This window comes from Schistocerca gregaria, chromosome 2, assembly GCF_023897955.1.
Source record: "Schistocerca gregaria isolate iqSchGreg1 chromosome 2, iqSchGreg1.2, whole genome shotgun sequence".
In the NCBI taxonomy this organism is placed as follows: Eukaryota; Metazoa; Arthropoda; class Insecta; order Orthoptera; family Acrididae; genus Schistocerca; species Schistocerca gregaria.
Window position 1 is genome coordinate 628,973,376 of NC_064921.1, and position 17,438 is coordinate 628,990,813.

At 46.4% G+C, this 17,438-nt stretch overlaps 1 protein-coding gene across 2 annotated transcripts in view; it reads left to right on the forward strand.

Moving 5' to 3' along the window:
• LOC126334642 (protein brunelleschi) overlaps positions 1–17,438 on the forward strand; it is a 249,443-nt gene that overhangs the window by 72,546 nt on the left and 159,459 nt on the right. The gene's annotated exons all lie outside the window — the stretch shown is intronic.

Below are 17,438 nucleotides of genomic sequence, written 5' to 3' on the forward strand. Positions count from 1 at the left end.
CTATGCTGTTCATTTTTGGAACACAACAAACAGCCGCCCCCGCCCCCACCCCCCATTTGTGGACGCCCATCCCAGGTTTCTGCTAGTGGAAAAGGAAAAGAAGACACTCGCCAGTGGCTGAAGAGCTCAAAAGCAGCTGCTCGTAGGGCTTCACGCTCATCCTCAGTCATGGAGACTGAGCCAGTAAAGTCCTCTTGACCAGTGAAACCCAAGGAAATTGCAGTGGCACCCACACCACTGCTACCTATAAGCTGTGTGTCTGAGGATGGGGTGGAGATTCTGGCGTCTTCTGAGAACCTACATCTCGCCAGACCCTAACATACAATGGATATAGACTGCTCAGGCAAAAAGTCGGTGGCCACAGGTCACTCTGAGGCATAAACTGCCTCATTGAATGTTCCATGCCTTCCCAGTCTCACAGTGACATCATCCACCAGTAGAATTGTGGTGGTTTTTTCCACCACCTGGCTGAGCTACAGCAACTGTTAAGCTTTATACCTGCTATCTGCATTGCCCTCCAGAAAACCTGGTTCCCCGCAGTGCAGACCCCTGCCCTCTGTGGCTATAAGGGATATTACAGGAACCATAGCAACTATAATTGAGTGTCAGGTGGAGTTTGCATTTATGTCCTAAACTCAGACTGTAGTGAACCTGTGCACCATTCAAACCCCTCTTGAAGCTGTGGCTGTTAGAATAAGAATGGTGCAGGAAATTGTCTGCAATGTATGTCTTCCTCCAAATGGTGCAGTATCCCTGAATGTGTTATCTGTACTGATTGATAAACTCCCTAAACCTTTCATACTTTGGGAGATTTTAATGCCCATAATCCCTTGTGGGGTGGCACCATCCTTACTGGTCGAGGCAGAGATGTTGAAACTTTACTGTCTCTGTTTGACCTCTGCCTCTCAAATACTGGGGCCGCTACACGTCAGTGTGGCTCGTGGTGCCTAATCAGCCATTGATTTACCAGTTTGCAGCCCAGGACTTCTCCCATCTATCCACTGGAGAGCACATGATGACCTGTGTGATAGTGACCACTTCCCCATATTCCTACCACTGTCCCAGCACGAGGCCCATAGACATCTTCCCAGATGGGCTTTAAACAAGGCGGACTGGGAAACTTTCACCTCTGCTGTCATCGTTGAATCTCCCCCACATGGTAACATCGATGTGGTGATTGAGCAGGTGACTACAACAATTGTTTCTGGGCAGAAAATGCAATCCCTTGCTCTTCAGGGTGCCCAAGGCATAAGGCAGTCCCATGGTCGCCGGAAGTCACTGAAGCAATTAAGGAGCATTGGGGAACTTTACAGCGGCATAAGCGGCACCCTTTCCTGGAGCACCTTGTGGCCTTTAAACGACTCCGTACTCACGTTCACCAACTTATCAAACAACGGATGCAGGAGTGTTGGGAGAGATAAGTCTCAACCATTGGGTGCCATAAGTCACCTTCCCAACTCTGGGCATAGATCAATCATGTTTTTGGATACCAGACCACAATAGGTGTTCCCGGTGTTACAATAAATGGTGTGTTATCTACTGACGCATACGCAATTGCTGGCAGTTAGCTGAGCACTTTGCTCGAACCTCTGAATCGGAGAATTACCCCCAGCCTTTCGCACTCTCAAACAATGACTGGAAGGGAACGTCCTCTCATTCACTACATGGTACAGTGAATCCTATGTCACCCCATTTACAGAGTGGGTGCTCCTCAGTGCCCTTGCACATTGTCCTGACACAGCTCCTGGGCCTGATCGGATTTACAGCCAGATGATTAAACATCTCTCATCTGACTGAAAGTGACATCTCCTCGCATCTTCAACCGGATCTGGTGCAGTGGTGTCTGCAATGGTGGTAGAACACCATTATTCCGGTGCTCAAACCTGTTAAGAACCCTCTTGATGTGGATAGCTGACGGCCCATCAGCCTCACCAATTTTCTTTGTAAACTGCTGGAATGTATGGTATGTCAGCAGTTGGCTCCATGTCAGGGCGGCTTCCGCCATGGTCGCTCTACCACTGATAATTTTGTGCCCTCAAGTCTGCCATCCAAACAGCCTTTTCCTGACAGCAACGCCTAGTTGCCACCTTTTTTCACTTATGTAAAGCATACTGCACGACCTGGTGACATCATACCCTTACCGCATTGTATGAGTGAAGTCTCTGGGGTTCACTCCTGATTTTTATCCAAAACTTCCTGTCACTCCGTACTTTCCGTGTCCAAGTTGGTACCTCCCAGAGTTCCATCCATATCTATGAGAATGGAGTTCCTCAGGGACTGTATTGAGTGTGTCTATTTTTAGTGGCCATTAACAGTCTAGCAGCACCTGTCAGGCCCTCCGTCTCACCTTTTATGTTTGCAGACGACTTCCACATTTTGTACTGTTGCTCCAGTACTGGTGTTGCTGAGCATTGCCTACAGGCAGCCATCCACAAAGGTGCAGTCATGGGCTCTAGCCCACGGCTTCCAATTTTCAGGCGCAAAGTCGTACTGTTCATCCAGAGTTAGAACTTTACCTTCATGATGATCCATTCACTGTAGTAGAGACATATTGAATGTTAGGACTGGTTTTTGACGCTCAATTGACTTGGCTTCCTCATCTTCATCAGCTTAAGCAGAAGTGCTGGCAGCACCTCAATTCCCTCTGTTGCCTGAGCAATACGAATTGGGGTGCAGATCGCTCTACGCTGCTTCGGCTCTACAGAGCCCTTGTCCAATCCCAAATTGACTGCGGGAGTGTGGTTTATGGTTCGGCAGCACCGTCAACATTATAAATCCCTGTGCACCACTGCGGGGTTCGACTAGTGACAGGACGTTTTCGGACAAGACCAGTGACCAGTGTACTGGTGGAGGCTGTGGTCCCTCCATTGCAGATCAGATGTGCACAACTGCTGGCCAGTTATGCAGCACACATTCATAGTTCTCCTGAATTACCGTCTACTTTTCCTGCCCATGGCAGTCCATTCCCGCATTGGTGATCCAGTTTGGAGCTAATGATTGCGGTTCACGGGCGGTCCCTTCTCTCTGAACTGGAATCCTACCCTTTACCACCTCTACTTGGGGTGCGTTCAAGTACGCCTCCATGGTGTACACCTGGGTCGCAGCTTCCTCAGGACCTTTCACATGGCCCTAAGGACCCGGTTAATTCTGCAGCTCTCTGCTGTCATTCCCTCTTGATTCTTGACATGTTCCGGGGCTCTGAAGTGGTTTACACCGACAGCTCGATGGCTGATGGTCGTGTTGGCTTTGCTGAAATTTATGGTGGCTATATTGAACAACGGCTGCAGAGTATTCATTGCAGAGCTGGTGGCCATTTCTCGTGCACTTCAGTATCTCCATTCATGCCCTGGGGAGTCTTTTTTTTAAAATGTACTGACTCCTTGATCAGCCTGAAAACTATTGACCAGTGCTACCCTTGTCCTCCTTTGGTTTTGTCCATCCAGGAGTCCATATATCTCCTGGAAGGATACAGTCATTCAGTGGTGTTCGCTTGAGCCCCTAAATCCCCGGAAATGAATTTGCTGACAGGCTGGCCAAACAAGCTACACCCAAACCACTTCTGGAGATTGGCATCCCCACAATTGACCTGCGTTCGTTATTATGCTTCAAGGTTTTTCAGCTTTGGGAGACGGAATGGCAAAATATCAGTAAGTGCAACAAACTGCGAGCCATTAAGGAGACCACAAACGTGTGGAAGTCCTCAATGAGGGCCTCTCACATGGGCTCTGTGGTTCTCAGTCGGCTCCGCATCGGCCATGCCTAGGCAACCCATGGCTACATCCTGCGCTGTGAAGACCCACCTCAGTGTTGGTGCGGCACCCAGTTGACAGTGGCCCATATTCTTCTGCTCTGTCCTCCTTTGGCTTCCCTGCGACTTCATCCTTGGTTGCCGGACTCATTATGATTGATTTTAGCAGACAAAACCTCATCGGCTGGTTTGGTTTTTAGATTTCATCCGTGAGGGTGGGTTTTATCATTCGATCTGAGTTTTAGTGCATGTCTTTTGTCCCTTTGTGTCCTCCACCCTAGTGCTTTTAGGGTGGAGGTTTTAATGTGTTGCAGGGTGGCTGGCTTTTCCTTTTTATTTTCGTAGTCGGTCAGCCACTGTAATCTGCTTCCTTGTTTTACTCTCTCCTAACTGTTTCTTGCATCTCCCTATTGTTTTCTTGTCTTCTTCTGTTCCTTTTAGTGTTCGTTACCTTTTCTTCGTTCTTCGCCCAAATGGCAGCTCACTAAGGCTACTGGCAGCTTTACTCCTCCCTGGTGACCTTCGAAGAACAAGATTTCCCAGTTATGATGACCAGGTGGACTATATCACCGATGTTATCCTTACTGCTGCAGGATGTTCCATTCCTGGTACTTACTCTTTACCACTTTGTGTCCCCGTCCCTTGGTGGACTGGGGCATGCCACATTGCCATTCGAGCACGGAGACGTGCGCTCTGCATTTTTAATCATCATCCTACAGTGACAAACTGCTTTCATTATAAACAGATACATGCAAAGTGTCAATACCTACTTTGGGATAGCAAACGAGCTAGCTGGATTTCATTCACTAGTTCTTTTAACAGTTCCATCCCTTCCTCTGTCGTGTGGGCCAACCTCTGATGGCTGTCTGGGACCAAGATCCATTCCCCTATTTCTGGCCTCACAGTAGCAGACGATGTTATTGTGGACCCTATTGCTATCTCCAACACCTTGGGCCACCAAGTGACGGAAGTTTCTAGCTCTTCCTACTGTCACCCTGCCTTCCTCCATCAGTAACGAGTGGAGGTGGCTTGGCCAATACCCTTCTCTTCTCCAAATCGTGAGCGCAGCAATGCCGCCTTTACTATGAGGGAGCTCGATCATAGTCACAGTTCATCCCGATCCTCCTCCCCAGGGTCGGATGCCATCCACATTCATATGTTGGAGCACCTTTCTTTTGTGGGCAAGCACTTTCTGATTAACATGTACAACCTCATCTGGACAGAGGGCACATTTCCCAGACACTAGCATGAAGCCAACATCGAACCAATACATAAGCCTGGTAAGGACAAACACCTTCCTTCTAGCTACTATCCCATATCTCTTGCCAGCTGCATTTGCAACGTGATGGAACGCATGATTTATGCCTGGCTGGTATGGTGGCTCAAGTCTTGCAGTTTACTGACGAATGCACAGTGTCAGGGTGTATACGACCCAGGAGATCTGGGAAAAACTTGGGAATTTTTTCACTCGGGAGCATACCGTGAAATATTCGGGAATTTTTTAAAATTTTGGGATTTTTTTGTTTTGTTTTTGTTTTAGTTTTCAGTTAATTTTTTGTAATTTTGACTAGTAAGAAATAATACTCTAACAAAGGATATTACTGCATCCCGCTACAGCAATAAAACATGAATGAGAGGAAAAAACTAAAATAAAATTTAAAGGAAATGTGCCATGTACACAACAAAGCACAGTGCTCATAGAAGCATCAGCCAGTAGCAAAATGTGTCAAAATGCTTTAGGAAGACTACGCAATGCTTCATAACAACAAATTGCCTCTGATGAGCATGACGTCATAACTGTTTACGTTAGATTCGTGTGAGCAGTTGCGGGCAGGCCCATGCCCATGCCCATGCGCATGCGCAGTTGAGTCGCGCATGTACCTTCTCCTGCTTCTGGCTACAAAAGTGTGGCTGTTAGCTGTATAAGCAAGCAGCAAGATGCTACCCAGAAAAATTTTACTGGCGCACGCAAGTTGCCATATTCACTGGGAGCAAACTGGGGTATCTGCCCCAGGAGGCAGTTTCAGTCAAGCATTAATCACCCTACAGAACAATGAAGGTATTTTTGTCAATCTGCTAAAGAAATATGGCTTTATTAATCTTTTCGGCTAAGGCAGTCAGTTTTCTTTGAAACAAATTGTTTAATTCCACACTATTGGCTATTTTCAACTGTTCGCTGCATTGCAAAAGAGCACGTTTTCATCTTCTAGCACGTATGGCATTATGCCATAATTAAGAACCAAAAATGAGATAATACAGTACTGGTACTCCAAGAAAATTTACAACCAAATCTGGACATACGAATGTGCTCTTTAAGCCGAATTATGCATTTTAGTATGGTTCACGGAATTCCTCCGATGTCTTGTTTCTTTTATGACATAATGTAAGATCTTTTAATGTTTTACATGTGTGAACATTACGGGCTTCGTGTGTCATCGTAGCTGCGCAAGCATGGTGACACCTGTTATCTGCCACTCTTTGGCAACTGTTGAAACTAACCTCTTTCTAACAAGTCGTGGGAAAGTATTGCGAATGATTGATTGAAAAGCATTACTTTGTACACAAGATGAACTAATTGCAAGAATGTGTGATGAATATCACAAATAACAGCATTTGACTCTGATTTCAAAATCAACTATTTGAGGATGACCATTTAGAAAAAATTTCGAGCCCAGGAGATCAGACATTTATGTCAGTATTAAAAATTTTACTGGCACATTTGTGTGATGTATTTTAAAGTGTAACACACGCATAAAAGATCAACATTATACATGAAAGTTTAGCTCCTCTTCCAATGTTCACAGTCATCAAGACCAATATTATATGTGAAAGCTCTGCTTTTCTTGTAGCAACACTGTATATTAATTTACACCATTAAATTTTCCTATTTGTGTGTACGCGCTACTTAACAGTGATAATGCTATTGGCTGACTGCATCGCATATCCTAAGCTCTGAATATCCCCTGTATCGGGTGGCGAAACCATGTGACACGAGGTATGACTGGCTTACAAAAGTGCACCTCAAACTTGATTTCAAAGCTTCAGAAAATAACATGTGGTGCTTCGGAAAATAGCCTGTGGTGTTTCGGAAAATAGCCTGTGGTGTTTCGGAAAATAGCCTGTGGTGTTTCGGAAAATAGCCTGTGGTGTTTCGGAAAATAGCCTGTGGTGTTTCGGAAAATAGCCTGTGGTGTTTCGGAAAATAGCCTGTGGTGTTTCGGAAAATAGCCTGTGGTGTTTCGGAAAATAGCCTGTGGTGTTTCGGAAAATAGCCTGTGGTGTTTCGGAAAATAGCCTGTGGTGTTTCGGAAAATAGCCTGTGGTGTTTCGGAAAATAGCCTGTGGTGTTTCGGAAAATAGCCTGTGGTGTTTCGGAAAATAGCCTGTGGTGTTTCGGAAAATAGCCTGTGGTGTTTCGGAAAATAGCCTGTGGTGTTTCGGAAAATAGCCTGTGGTGTTTCGGAAAATAGCCTGTGGTGTTTCGGAAAATAGCCTGTGGTGTTTCGGAAAATAGCCTGTGGTGCTTCGGAAAATAGCCTGTGGTGCTTCGGAAAATAGCCTGTGGTGCTTCGGAAAATAGCCTGTGGTGCTTCGGAAAATAGCCTGTGGTGCTTCGGAAAATAGCCTGTGGTGCTTCGGAAAATAGCCTGTGGTGCTTTGGAAAATAGCCTGTGGTGCTTCGGAAAATAGCCTGTGGTGCTTTGGAAAATAGCCTGTGGTGCTTCGGAAAATAGCCTGTGGTGCTTCGGAAAATAGCCTGTGGTGCTTCGGAAAATAGCCTGTGGTGCTTCGGAAAATAGCCTGTGGTGCTTCGGAAAATAGCCTGTGGTGCTTCGGAAAATAACACCTGGTGTTTGGTGGAATTTGAATTTATGCTTTCGTAATACGAAAATAAACATTGTACATTATCTTTTTTTCTGAGTTTCATTTTCTAAAGGGCTGAGAAATTCTACGCCGGTGTATAAAACCATAACCATTCAAAGGATTTATAAGTTTTACAGTTCTGAGGAAAACTATTATGTCACTTAACACGGAAAAAGTGTATTTTCACCCGGGAGAAAGTATGCTTTTAATTGGAAACTCCAGGAAAAATCTGGTAATTTTGTTTTCCTTGTGTGCGTATACACCCTTAGTGTGGATTTCGAGGGCAGCATTTTATAGTAGACTATCTCGTTACTTTGTCTACCCATGTCATGAATGGTTTTCTGTGAAAATCTCATACTGTGGCCGTGTTTTTCGATTTGGAGAAGGCCTATGACACGTGCTGGAGAACTTGTATCCTCCGTACTCTTTACATGTGGAGCTTCCGTCGCCACCTGCCCTCCTTCCTTCAGGCTTTTATAAAAGATAGTTTTCTGAGTGCCTGTGGGTTCTACCTTGTCGGACACCTTTATCCAGGAAAACGGTGTGCCTCAGGGTTCCATCCTGAGTGCCATCCTCTTTTTTCTATTGCCATTAACACTATTATGTCCTGTCTCACACCGGGCATCTCTGGCTCCCTTTTCGTTGATGATTTTGCCATCATTCCACGGACCTGTCTCACTGAGCGGCATCTTTAGTGGTGTCTTGATGGTCTTTATTTTACTCCTGGCTTTTTTTTCTGCTTACAAAATTAACTGTATGAATTTCTGGCAACACAAGTTTTTCTCCCACCATCTTTACATTTTGGACCTATTGCCCTTCTGTTCATTGAAACTACGAAATTTCTGGGGCTCATTCTCGATAGGAAAATCTCTTGGTCCTCTCGTGTCTCTTACCTGGAGCCTGCTGTATGCGGTTCCTCAGTGTTCCAGTGTTCTGCCGGCCGCGGTGGTCTCGCGGTTCTAGGCGCGCAGTCCAGAACCGTGCGACTGCTACGGTCGCAGGTTCGAATCCTGCCTCGGGCATGGATGTGTGTGATGTCCTTAGGTTAGTTAGGTTTAAGTAGTTCTAAGTTCTAGGGGACTGATGACCACAGCAGTTGAGTCCCATAGTGCTCAGAGCCATTTGAACCATTTTCCTCAGTGTTCTAGGTGTCCTCAATGCTACTTACTGGGGTGCCCATCACACCACCCTCCTTTGTTTGTACCAGTCCCTTGTCCATTTGAAACGTGATTATGGGTGCTTTGTTGATGCATCTGCATGCCTATCCCTCTTACGTCACCTCAACACTATCCACCATCGTGCCATCCAGTTGGCCATGGGCCCCTTTTACACCAGCCCGGTTGAGAGCCTGTATGCTGAAGCTGCTGAACTACCACTGTCCTACTGCTGTGACTTTCTCCTCAGCAGGTATGCATGCCATTTGTCTGCCATGCATGGCCACCCATCCTATGCCTCCCCCCAGGGGCTCAGCATTCATTTGCTGAGTACGGGCTTGGCGATCCCGGGGTCCTGAGCTGGGGACTGGTCAGCGCTGCCAGTCTCCTGTCACCGTAACCCCCGGACATGCTTCAGCGACCACCGCATGGTGCGGCAGTGGAATGTTGTGTGCTGCGGGGAATGGTAATCTTGGCTTGACCGCCTGGATTGCGAGGAAGGTAAACCTCTATAAAAAAAAAACAATCTTACGGTGTGCTGCGCGCCTATAAATGCATGGCTGTTGGGGTGGAACAGTCGCAAGGGGACAACCTCTGGAGCACCTGCCGCAGCCCAGTTGTATTAGGCTTACCTAGTCACACGGGGCTCTGTCTAGGTGGACTTCTAGTTCCCTAGCTGCTCGTGGGACCAGGATGGAACCCTCGAACTTTTATTCTTCTCCTGCCAGCGGAAAGGATGGACCGCTGGTGGGTTCTAAATACGCAATCCAACAAGAGGGCTCATGTAGCCAGTCCTCCTGATTCAGTTACTCGTAACAGAATGCAAACTGCTTTGCAGAATGTGTTTCTCATAATTAAAAGAAAAGATGGGAGTTTTGAAAAAGTTTCGCCATTTTATATCCAGAAGGGCCTAGAAGGTATTGCTGACACATTAAAGTCTGTAAAGCGCTTGCGAAATGGCACCTTGTTGGTTGAAACATCTAGCTTCCAGCAAGTCCAGAACCTTAAGAAGGCACAATTTCTTGGGGAGTTTGCGATAGAGACTGAATTTCACAACACCTTGAACTACAGCAAGGGTGCTGTGACTTGCAGAGATCTCGTTGACATTCCCCAAGACGAAATGAAGGCTGAATGGTCCCGGGAAGGAATTGTCGACGTGCAACACATTATGAAATGGGTGGACGGTGCTCTCATAAAGACTGACTCATTTATCCTTACATTTAACAGCACCAAATTGCCAGAGCATGTGAAGGCAGGTTTCCTACGTCTCAGTGTACGGCCTTATTACCCCAACCCGATGCAGTGTTTTAAATGCCAACACTTTGGACACACTACTCTCTGCTGTAGAGGGGAAGCCACTTGCGGGAATTGTGGTAAAGCTGCCCATGACGGAGTTGGTTGCTCCTCTCCTCCCAAGTGTGTCAACTGCTCTGGGGATCACACTGTGTGGAGTAGGGAATGCAGAGTTTTCCTTAAGGAACGGAAGATCCAGGAACTTAAAACTACAAAACACATACTGTATGGTGAGGCGAAGAAAATATACAAGTCCATGCAGCCGCCCACGTTCGCTGCTTCCTTTTCTTCCATCCTCAAACAGACAGTCTTGAAAACCGATGCCGGTACACAAACAGAGGTTGCTACTCTCAGCACTAGCACCTGCGTTTGTCAATGTACATGTGCTGCTGCCATTCCTGTGAAGCCTGCTGCTCCTCCCCCCCCCCCCCTCCCCCCCCCCTTCTGACCAGGCCGTGGTAGCTGACATCATGAACTTCCTGCACCTTCCCGGGTCCAGTCTTGTGCACTGCCCAGTGCTGCTACACCCCCTACTGCTTCTGAGGTTTTGGCTCCAGTGCCACCTCAGGCCAGAACATCGAAGCCAAAGACAAAGGTGAAGACTCGCCCACTAAAGAAGACTGAAGTTATACAGTCTGCTGATGTGGATGTCATTCTCTCTGGACCCCTCTCTCAACTCCTCTTCTGAGGCGATGGAGGTTGATGTCAGACTGGGGCAATTATCTCACCCCAAAACTGAGCCTCCACCTGTTGTGGGCTCTCCTCCCCGACAGAAAGTGAGAATGAAGGAACTCCCATCCTGATAGATGGCTCCCATTATACAATGGAACATGAATGGATTCTGGGCACATGTGGAGGAACTGAACCTCCTAGCACGGCAATGCCCCCTGAGCTTGTGTTTACAGGAAACGCATTTAAAACCACCTGTTGCTCCTGTACTAAGGGGCTATATGTCATATCGCAAAGATGACCTGACTGGAGAAAGGGCCAAAGGCGGAGTCGCTGTGTTTGTCAATAATGACCACCACTTCTTTGCTCTCCCCCTGGATACTGCCCTGCAAGCAGTTGCAGTTGAAATTCATTCACCTCAGAGGCTTACCGTTTGCTACCTTTATTTACCCCCTCTGGATGCAATGACCTTAGACGCTCTCACAGATCTTATCGACCAACTCCCCCGTCCATTTCTCCTCCTGGGAGACTTCAATATGCATCATGCCTGTGGGGCTCCACTTCTCTTTGCGCTCGAGGTCGAATTTTGGAGAGCCTCCTAACATCTCAAGTGTTGTGCATCCTCAACACAGGTACTCCGTCTCATTTCTCTACTGCTACAGGGTCATTCTCAGCCATTGACCTATCTTTCTGCTCTCCAACCCTCACAGACTCTGTTCACTGGGAGGTCATTGACGACCTTCATTCCAGCGATCACTTTCCTATCCACATTCATCTCCTGGATGGTGTATTGCTGGAGCAGCGGCCACCATCGTGGATGATTGGCAGGGCTAACTGGCCACTGTTCGCTCGGTTGGCTGTCTTTGACCGCCACAATAGCGTACAGGAATGGGTGGATCACATCACACTTGTGATCCATCATGCTGCTGACCTGTCCATACCACAGTCTTCTGGCACTCTTAAGCAGTGCCTTGTGTCTTGGTGGACAGAAGAGTGCCGTTCAGCCATCTGGGACAGGCGTGCGACTCTTTGCCGATTTAAATGCCGCCCAACAGCGTTCAGTCTTACCGCCTTTCGAATCGCGAGAGCCAGGGCACGCCGTGTCATTAAAGAGAGCAAGAAAATGTCATGGCAGGAGTTCCTGGACTCCATCAACCATTCCACTTGTTCCACAAAAGTATGGGAAGCCATCCGGAGGATTTCTGGGCCTAATTTTTGACTCCAGGTTGTCATGGCTGCCACACCTACGTGACTTGAAAGCCAGAATGCTGAATGCACTGAACATCCTCAAGTGCCTCAGCCACAGGTCTTGGGGAGCGGACAGGGCGCGTCTCCTTCAGTTTTATTGAGGTTTTGTGCGTTCATGGCTGGACTATGGGTGCACAGTATATGGGTCAGCGAGGCCATCTTATTTGCGGATCCTTGACGCTGTTCACCATGCTGGGATTCGACTGGCCATGGGTGCTTATCGGACCAGTCCCGTACCCAGCCTCTGTGCTGAGGCTGGTGAACCGCCACTTACCATCCGGCGGCAGCTCCTGCTGGTGCACCAGGCTTGTAAGTTTCTTGCAGCTCTCAGCTCGCCTGCTCACCATCTTGCTGCCCATCCACCTCTGGACCGCCTTTTTTCCTGCCGCCCCCGGGCAACGTTGCCATTTGGGATCTGTGTGCAACGTGTGCTAGAGTCACTTGGTGTGGAGTCTGTACAACGCCAAATCCAGGGTTTTAACCGCCTGCCATCCTGGTTACTGAAGAGGCCCAGAGTGATTTTAGATTTATTGCAGTACAAGAGAGATTGCACTCCTGCCACCGTTTTTAATGCAGAATTTTCTGCCATTTTATCTGAGCACCACGACTATGTAGCTGTTTTTACGGATGGTTCGAAACAAGGGGATTCTGTTGGTTGCTCAGTTGTTTTTCCGGATCGTGTCCTCAAGGTCCAATTACCTCACACTTTTACTGTCTTTGATGCAGAATTGTCTGCGATCTTGCGGGCACTGGAGCACACGAGACATTCTTCCTCTCCTAAATTTCTTGTCTGTTCTGATTCACTCAGTGCCCTTCACTTATTGCAGCGTTTGTATCCGCAGACAAAATTGTCCAGACCATCCAGGATGCCCTCCTCCGACTACAGGGAAAGGTTGTAGCTTTCTGCTGGGTTCCGGGGCATGTCGGCATTGCTGGGAATGAAAGGGCAGATCTCGCAGCCAAGGAGGCGTGTCTCACCCCACAAGTATCTCAGTGTGCTATCCCCTTGCACGCACTCACCTCGCTGTTGAGCTCACGGGTTATGCGTCCATGGGAGGATGAGTGGCTGGAAGGGACTGACAATAAGCTCCATATAGTCAAGCCCACAACGCGTGTGTAGTGTACTTCCTTTCAGCCCCATCGATGGGACGAGATTCTTCTCACTCGGCTTCAAATAGGCCACAGCCCTATGACACATGGCTTCCTGCTCCGGCGAGAGGATCCTCCAATGTGTGGTGCTTGTGGCGTCTAGGTCACTGTGTGCCACGTTTTATTGGATTGCGTTTTATTTTCTTTTAAGCAACACTCGGATGAATGTGGCTAAAGTTTTAAAGTTCTGTGCCATGACAAATGTTTTTACAAAGATTTTAGGGAGAGGATTTTAATTTGCTCACTGTGTGACAAGCACGCCCATATTTAATGTAAGTGGCCAGCCAATAACAATTTCCTGTGACATTCTTGTAGCTATGTTTCCCCTTTCCTTAGGTTTTACTTTCTTATGTAGCATTTTCCTTCTTTTACTGCTTTCTTTGAGTGTCTGCTTTAGTTTTCTTAGGTCTGTCCACATTCGTTCCTTTTAACGTGTGTCAGGGTGCTGATGACCTCGATGTTGAGCGCCCATAAGTTCCAACACACCACCACCACCACCACCACCACCACCACCATCACCAACACCACCACCACCACCACCACCACCACCACCCCATCCTATGCCCCCTTCATTGATGATTCCTTTGATCAACAGTACGAGCTCGTCGTCCTTCTCTGTTACCTCCTGGACTCCACTTTCGGCACTTGCTACAGCGGCTTAAGTTCGCACTGCCTGCACCTTTCTTGGTGGGTGTGAACCCTTCGCCACCTTGGCTTCGTGAAGCGGCCCATGTTAACCTTGGCCTTCATTCGCTTCCTAAGGACACTACTCCAGCCTCGGTCTATTGCCTTCAGTTTCACAAACTTCACATGGAAGTTCGCCACAGTACCTTTGTATACACTGATGGCTCTCGGGCTGGCTGTGGGGTCAGGTGTGCCTTCATCATTTGTACCCGTGTGTTTAGATACCGGCTTCCGGCGTACTGCTCAGTATTTACAGCCGAGCTCTTCACCCTGTATCAGGCCACAGAGTACATCCAGCTACACAGATTTTTCAATTGTTTCCTCTGCTCAGACTCACTCATCGCCCTTCAAAGTCTGTGCACTGTACGCCACTCATCCCTTAGTGCAGCGGGTCCGGGAAAACTGTCACTTGCTCACTCTTGGTGGAGTCACTGTGATGTTTATGTGGGTTCCTCGTCATATCGGTCTGCCAGGAAACAAGGCTGTTAGCAATCCTAGTACCTCAGCCCGCAAGTACCTGTATTCCCTCCGATGATCTACGTATTGCTGTCTGTCAGGAGGTGGTGTCCATTTGGCATTACCAATGGTCCTCCCTTCACAGGAATAAGCTCCGTATTATTAAACCTCTCCCAGTGACTTGGACGACCTCCTCTCGGCCCTCCCACTGGGAGGAGGTTATTTTAACTCAGCTGTGTAATGGGCACTGCCTTTTTAGCCACTGTCATTCGCTAAGTGTCACTACCCCACCACTTTGTACGCACTGTGCCCAAGTTTTAACCGTCTGCCACTTTCTGATGGAATGTCCTTTTTTGACCTTTTACATTCCCGTTTGAGTTTGCCGTCTGAGTTATCTGCTGTTTTAGCAAATGATACACAGACTGTTGACTGTGTTTTACTTTTTATATGCCAAGGCAATATGGCGAAGGCCTTTTAATTTTTTTTGTTTTGGATCTCTGTTTGTGTCTGTTGTCATTTTTAGCCCTTTTTCTATGTGCCTGTTTTTACCTGTCTTCTGCTATGTCGGTTGAGATTGACATATAGTCGTTTTTTAACTCTTCATTGTCTTTGAGTTCTACAGTTTTGACTTGGGCATGTATGACCCCAGTTGTTTGTGCCCCCCCCAGACAAAACAAAACAAAACAAGACTTCCACAGGGTACAACATTATTCTTAACTCTAAATTCCAGTCATTCACTGTCCAAGTATCACTCTCTATACCACTTAGTGTCATTTAGCACAGAGTAAAGAAATGTATGGCTTATGAGAACTGCTCAACCATTGTGCCCCATTCTTTTTAAATCCCCACACACAGTCATTGTGCTAGATGGACTGCTGGTAACACTAGTGATCTCTTCCACCTATTTCATGTTATTTTCTGTAACTACCCTCCACAGTGCTCAACAGTCGCTGTCTGCCAGTACATGATGTCTGCCTTGTCTTGCCTGTAATTGTTTCTTTGCATTTCCACTTCAGTCACATCGCCAAGTCACCTTTGCCAGTTTTAGAACATTTAAATGTTGATATATCCATCTTGGATTTGTTATATGCACAACATAACATCCTATGATTAGTCCATATTTGAAGCCGCTGGACTCTCCTGAAAAACCCATTCTGCTTTTACTTCATCTCTAGTGACAACACAACACTCCCTTCATCCTTTTATGTTGGCAGGTCTGCATTACAGTGGTTAATTCTGCATTACGTAGGGGTGTTCTGATAGTGTATCTGAGCTAAAGTTCAGATGCATGTTATGTGTGTCAAGTGTGTTTTCATTAACCAAGTTTTTAGAGCAAGCAAAAACAAATGTTTTTGTTACATAAATTTTAAATGCTTGTAGCTACAGTTAAACTCCAATAACATTCAGATTTAAAAGTCCAATAGTGTTAGTTTTCAAAATTCACATGTCTGTCATACTGTCTTCGAATTCATTGGACAAATATCAGATTTCTTACCCATTTCTTTTCCTAGTGGGCTTATTTTGACAATAATCAAAAGGTAATGTACTGAAAAATGCTCTGTTGTATATCAAAGTGGCAACACCCTGAAGAGGACATGGAACATACGTAAAATTCACTTTAAGTGTACTACATGTTGGGATATGCAACTGATAAGTGTTTCACCCAAACCACATGAGGAATAATGCCATATACCATATTTAAGGATATATTATGCTGCAGTGCTCTAATTCAGATACACATTAAAGTGTTTTTGTTCGTGAGAAAATCATATTGTGCTTAGTGTAAAGAAGGGAATGTGTACCAGCATGTCAGAATTAAATGTTGACAGGATCACGGCCTATTTAGACTATAGCTTATCATCCTCAAATATTGCTGTTTGCAATTGTGTGCAATCCCATGGCAGTCGTGCAAATAAGGGCCATAGTCCAAGCAGTGTCAGCTTTTAGTAGCCCCTCATGACTAGTGCCCAAGAAGGCAGAGACATTATTAACATCAGCCCACATCACATAAGCTGAGTCATGAAATGCTCATTTGCTGCAAGACAAATATTCACATTGGTCTTCCCATGACATTTGAAGCAGTACTCTCTTCGTAGCAACTCTTGTGTCTTCCCTTGACATGGCAGCAGAGACCACATCAACAGTGGTGCACCCAGTGAAAACAGTGGACACGGGAGTGGTGTAACCTCACCTTTCTCGCTAAATCCCTGTGCCTTAATGGATGTATCCATGTATGAATGAGGAAAACAAACATTGTCATATTGCATTTGCCATTGACATAAGGGCCAAGCATCTTGTGTGATGGTATGGGATGCCCTTGTGTACACAACACATTGCATTCTGGTAGGCATTGGTGGTTATTTGGACTGCAACTATTACATTTCAGATATGTCAAGGCCAATGGCTGTGCTCCATCATAGAGATGTTCATGACACAAGACTGTACATTGCTCCTGCTATCCTGAGCTATCTCAGTACAGAGGGTTTTCAGGTGTTGCTCTGTCCAACACAATCTCTTGATACCTCATCCATTGAAAACATCTGGTCATGGGTTGTCGAGAAACTGCCACGGTACAGCTCACCGGCCAGTGCAGTTGATAAACTGTATCACCCAACTGAAGCACCACAGAGTTACATTGCTGCTAGCTGTGCTGCATGCTACGCAGAGTAGTGATTAGGAACGTGAGCTGGTGTGCTGTGGGCCGCCAGTTCAAATTTAACCACCAGCAAACATGTGTTATTTAGTGTTTATCATTTCTAAACAGTTCTCAAAATTTCTTTTGTTTGTAATGTTTACATGTCCTGGAATATTCAGAATTTGTGTAAATAGCAGCACTCTGTGTCCAAGAGACAATTCAATACTGCCTGCACATTTATGTCCATAATAAACAAGTGTTCTGTGATAAGTGTTGTACTACATTGATGGCACAGGATTTGCATTTGGTCTTCATTGCGGTTACAATGTGGCAATACTCCTATATCTCTCACCCTAGCTTGGTTCAAATCAATACTCAGCTGGGACAGAGCTGCTGTTACTGTCAGATGCTATAGGTGCTAAATTTTGCACCCTGTACACCCCCAAGTCACCTACAAATTAATTCTTTTATTGTTCCTGCTGTACTCTACATATGCAAATAGGTAAAATTTTATTTTCTATCCTTCTTTGTATCACAA